The following is a 6,242-nucleotide window of genomic DNA, read 5'->3' on the forward strand; positions in this document are numbered from 1 at the left end:
GCATGTTTTTACACTGAGTATTACAATTTTCACTAAACAGCATATAATGAGCATTTACCATGTTACAACATAAAGTTCATAATAACTTTTAATTGTAAAATAATATTCCAGGAGGTATGTCCTGGCTTATTCTACTATTTGCCTATTCTCAGAAGGAGCAGGGGATTGGGCGCCAGGGCCAGGTTGAGATGCGGCTTTGACACTTTCTAGCATTTGTGACCGTGGGCAAGACCCTTAATCTCCCTCCAGGCCTCGGTGCCCTCTGAAAGTGCGGGCTGTGCAGTACCAGTCTCACCGGCTGCTGTGAAGACTGGATGACATCATGTTGGCCCCTCTCCGGTGTCCCGACCGTCGTAGGGTTCACGGATGTCGGTGGTTGCCGCTGCTTCAGCCTGCACGCCGATCTGAGAGATGATTTGATTTCTGTAAACATCCCCCAAGAAAACACACATCAAATATCAGGCCATGTCACTTCATCTCTCTGGGCCTGGCTTCTCATTTGCAGCGTGAAGTGGTCGGACTAGAAAGTGTGACCTCGAAGGCCCCTTCCGCTCCGATCGCTACGCGCTGCTCCGTCATTACTAGAAGCAGCTGGAACTACTGCGGGGAAATGAGCTGTGGAAATGTTCAGCCTTGCTCAAGAAGAAAGGACCCTGCAAGGGGCCTGAGGGCTTGTGCACATCAGTTTCTCTTTTTGTTCCGATAAACATTTGACATTTGTTCCGGTGCCTTCCTTCTAAAGGCCTCTTCTAGTTTGGTTTGTGTGCTCTTTATATCTCCATTTTTCAAGTGGGTTCAACAGCCAGAGTGCTCACCCACGTTTTATTTATCCATTTCACATTTCTAATGTCGCTTCGCTGCTGTCACCATTTTCCTATGTGGTCATTTAAGGAAGATAAATTGGACCGCAAATCTCAGTAGAACAGGCGTTGCTCTTAGTCCCCAAGGGACAAAGAAGATTTTTCTCCCCCCACTCTTAACACCACCTGCTCGTACTCTCCCTGTGAAATTTCCCAAGAAGAATTTTTAATTAAAAAAAGAAAATCCTGAGGCCAGAGTAGTTGGATGGGCCCTCTCCCTGGTATGTGCACCGTTACCCCGAAAACTCAGACTTTTCAGATTCCCAAAACCAAGTGCCAAAAGGAATGGAACTAACCTCACGTTAGCATCGGAGCTGACACTGCAAGGAAACAGATGTCGTTAGCATAGAACCGCCACCTGCCACCTCTGACATCTTGTTCCCAGGCTATTTCAGTGAAGCCAGCCTTCCTGCTTGCTCACCCACGGTGCTTCCTGGGTGGGCACGTGATTGCATTAGAAAGGAAACATGGGATGGAGAAGACACCTGGCCCACATGGGCGCCCACTGTGTGGCAGAGTACAGCACAAGGTCAAGTATGCAGGCTCTGGATCCAGATGGGTTTGAATCCTTGCACTGTCCGCACACACTATGTGACCTGGGATAGGTTATTTAACCTCTCTGGGCCTCAATTCCCAACATGACTACTAGAGGAGTCTCTCATAAGGCGTGAGAGAACCGAAAGAGTTAAGATATGCAAGATATGTGGATTGGGCTGGGCACATGTTCAATAAACAGCAGCTTATAACATGAGGGACCATAGATTCTGTACTGAATGAATTGGATCATCATTTTAAGGGCCAGTCAGTAATAGTGGAAAGTGGAAAGTGTAGGGGAAAGGGTTTTGGAGGCAGACTTGATTTTGAATCCAACCTTCAGTTTGTACTTAACTTGCAATAAATTGCTGCACTTCTGGTACCCTCAGTGTTTTCATCTGTTAGATAGGAACACTTTATCTATCTTGGAGGCTGACGATGAGGACTAAATGGGAGAACGTATGTTAAGTGCTTAATACAGTGCCTGGCAGGAAATCCTGAGAATGTGAGCTCCTGACATGGCCCAGCAGATGGGAGCCAGATTCCTACCAGGGTTTTTAAAGGCGGGCGCTGTGTTTCAGTTGTTCCTGGTGTTGGTTTTGCTGATGAGAGCCTAGTCTTTGGTGTTCCTGGGGCTAGGGTCATCAAAGCCACTTTGAAAGTCTCTATTTTCCTGCAGCATCTCCTTTCTGGCGGGGGATGCCTGCCACATACCAGGGCAGTGTATGTGATTCTAGATGGCACTGTGGCTGTCTTGTGCATGGGCTGCTTTGTCCTTCTACAGACCGACCACCAGGAGCCCTTCTGTGTACACCATGTCCCCTTTCTACCTCTTAGATGCAGCCTGGCTTCCCTCCATTGCTGAGAGATAAAACGTGCTCTTACAGCCAACAGGGTCCTGTTTCCTGTCCTCCCCTGGCTCACCTCTGTGGAGGGTTGGGACCTTGGAGCACTCATTCCTTCCTGGGACTATTTCTTCCCACAGCTTCTCTACCTACTACTGTTTTGTTGCCTTCCCTTCTTTCTGCACCTGACCATCTCCCCCACCCCAGCATGCCCTCCCTGCAACCTCATCCCACTCCCGCTTTTTCAGGTGAGCCTTCAGGGCACAGCTAAAACCCTATGTTTCTCACAAAGACTTCCAGACCTCTCCAGGTGCCAGGGGTTTCTCCTCTGACCTTCCAAAAGACTTAATCTTCATATTACTCAATATGTCTTTGGGAGAATGGATGCTGCATGAGTTTCCTTGTGTGTAGTGCTTCTCTAGTCCTCTGGTTCGCAAGCTCCTTGAGAGCACACAGAGTATCTTCTGTAATAGAGGGGCTCTATCAATATTGGTCTTAGTTGATACATTATGAATAGCTTTCATTTGTTGAGTGAGGTCAGGGCATGTATGTATGTATGTATGTATCTCTATCTATCTATCTATCTATCTATCTATCTATCATCTATCTATTAACCTGTCATCTGCTTATCTCTCTATCTTTGTCTACTATCTATCTTATTTGGTCATCACAATATCCTCTGAAGTGGCTATGACTATGTTGTTCATTTTACACTTGAAGAAATTGATTCAGAAAGAACAAAGAACTTGACTAAGCCTAAACAGCTAGAAAGGAAGAGAGCTCAGTATCAGAATTCAAGCACTTTTACCAGATATATACATGAAACAAGTAGTCTCTAAACTCTCTCTACTGGGTATATGTGTTTCTTTGTCATGTATAAATTATATGTATCTACCATAGTATTAATATATTATGTACATTCGAATTTAAAATAAAAGGACAATCTAACTCTAAGTACAGACTGTGGTTTCTAAATACCATCTCCCATTAAAAGGAATCTGCTCCTTGGAGAAGTCTGGGAAGTGCTCCTGGAGCATCTTGTCATACCAGAAAGCAAGGAAGATGTCAATTATTATTGGGGTCATGCCAAAAGGACTCAGGAGCCAACGTGAATAGGTTTCCACTGGCCAAAAATTAGGACACTTGCAGGGACCACAATGGCTTAGACCACATTATATATATGTAAATTCATACGTTTATAGCAATACTTAAAAAATACCGTGGTAATCACTTTTAGAAAATACTAGGTAAGGAACTAATTATTTTGAAAACCGGTAAAGCAAAAGAATCATTTGTCCTGCCTTTCCTATCAGAACTGTGCCTCAGGGTTAACAAAAGGCTAATGAGAAGATTCTCCTTACGAAGTATTCCAGCTAATAAATGAGGACAGCTAGATAGAATTAGAATACCACATTTTGTAATCCCTAGTGAATTACAGGATTTGGCAATGATCATCACAGATTGCTGATATCACACACACACAAACACACACACACACACACACACGACAAGCAAATATTATGTTCTCCCAACAGTTGTCCATAGCACCCTCAACAAAGTGTTCTTGCCAGAAATATTTAATTTGAAACTGAGGGAGTCTCTTGAGTTTTCATTTATAGGAAATACAAGGGATAAAAGCACATGGTAAGTGATACCATGGAAGTATAATCAGCAGAATCCAGCCTCTGGAAGGTTAACCAGGAAAAATAATCCAAGTTTTTCAACAAAAGTTTGCAAAATTAGAGAATAAGAGGTTGAGCGAAGAACCAGTAGGGATTGGGATTAAAAGGGATATAAGGAACATATTTTCTCCATCACAACATACAGTCTTGGTTTGGATCCCAATTCAAACTGTAAAAAATATATATAGGACGACTGAAGAAATTTAAACACTGACTAGATATTAAATTATATGGAGAAATTATCATTGATCCTTCTAGAATATAAATTTGGTATTGTGGTTACATTTTTAAAGAGGGAAGATTTTTTTTTTTTATTTTTTTAATGTTTATTCATTTTTGAGAGAGAGACAGAGCTTAAGGTGGGGAGGGGCAGAGAGAGAGAGGGAGACAAAGAATCCAAAGCAGTCTCCAGGCTCTGAGCTGTGATCATAAATCACATAGATCCTGTGGAAGGACCCTAACTTCTCCCCCATGAGGTCTGAAATACTGAAGACTGGAGGCCTGAGGGCCATTGATGTGTATGCTTAGAACAAAGGAACATTCACTGAGCCTAAAATAGGGGAAGATACTCCCACACAAGGCAATAACCCCAGCATAGGCTGGGTGGGCACTTTATCTCTTGATAAAGAAGTGTTCTGGGAGGTGGTGAGGGGTGCCCAATGACTGCATGTGCAAGACTGCCTTTCCCAACCTATCGGGTGGCATTTGCTTCAAATAATGTGGGTGGAGAAGGGGGTGGAACAGGTAGGTGGATGAATAGAGGAAAACAAACTAGCCACGAATTGATAATTTTTGAAATTGGATGATGGTTATATGGGTACATGGGAAGTTCATCATGCTTTATATGTATGTATTTATTTATTTATTATTAAAAAATTTTTTTAATGTTTATTTATTTTTGAGAAAGAGAGACAGAGCGTGAGCTGTGGAAGGGCAGAGAGAGAGAGGGGGATGCAGAATTAGAAGCTGGCTCCAGGCCCCGAGCTGTCAGCATGGAGCCCGACGCGGGGCTTGAACTCACAAATTGTGAGATCATGAACTGAGCTGAAGTCAGACGCTTAACCAACTGAACCACCCAGGTGCCCTATGCTTTATATATATTTAAACCCAAACAGCTCCCCCCCAAATGGTTTTGTATTGATAGCATACAAATAAATCTAAAAAATTCAATACTTTCTTTACTTCAAATGGATTATTTGGGGATAGCACACCTCTGGGTATGACATCCCACCATGGAATCCATTGCTCTAGTCTATGTGGCATCATCTCTCAACCCAGGGTCCAACAGGGACATGATCTTTTCCTTTCCCCCTAAGAACCAAGCAAGGTCTGCCTTTAATGTAAAAGAAAGACACCATAACACCCACCTTGCCAAATTAGCAGTACTTAAAAACTTCCTCTCAGGAATTTCTCCATTCTTTGCAACCTGCATCCCTTTTATAACAATGGAAGGAATCTGCTCTTCAAGATCCCTGCAGAAGGAAAGATTTGCATTGTTTAAAGGGGGAAAAAAAATCTGATGTTTAAGAAAAAAGAAAAAGACAAAGCTCTCCTTCAAGAAGTAACAACCCTGCCAGCTTACTCTGGGTGTGAAATAATGCCATTGGCAATGAGATTGGGGTGTTCTATCACAGTCTCAATAAACTTTCTCTCCCCTGGGTAGTATTTTATAGTTACTGCTTCTATGCCCCGTTGGCACAGGCATAATTTATTATTTGTTTACATGTTTCATATACTCTGCTAAAGGTGGAAGCCAGTGATGCATTATTACCGAGAACGTCAGCGTGTGTGTGTGCCTGTGTGCGTGCGCACACATTGAAAGATTCAAGATCTGACAGATTCTGAAAGTGATGAACCATCTACTTTTCATAGCACAAGTGGCCTTCCCAGGACTACAGGAGACTCCCTGGGCTTCTGGCTTCAATCAAATGTGCACTATGTCCCCTTAGTTTCTTTTTTTGTTCTCTGAGAAGAAACAGGACAATCCTATGAAAATACAGGCCCCCTGTAACTGTTCAAGCTCTCTCTTTCCTCCTTTGACTTACCTTCCTGTATGAAGATTAAATTCCTCCCACTCTTGGGCAGAACGTGTGTTTGTGCAGCACTTTCCTGGAGACAACCGTGTGAAGGAAAGAAAGCAGGTATTAATGTCTGACCTGTTATCTGCATAGGAGACCCAGCAAGGTCAAGGGAGTGTTCAAGTTGAAACAGCCAGAGAGGAATCCATCCTGGGCAAGCTCTGATGGGACAGGAATGACCGCATTTGCCCAGTCACTTCCCAGCTCTCTGACCTAGGGCAAGTCACTAACACCTCAGGTTCT

Source organism: Panthera onca, chromosome B1, assembly GCF_046562875.1.
Source record: "Panthera onca isolate mPanOnc1 chromosome B1, mPanOnc1 haplotype 2, whole genome shotgun sequence".
NCBI lineage: Eukaryota > Metazoa > Chordata > Mammalia > Carnivora > Felidae > Panthera > Panthera onca.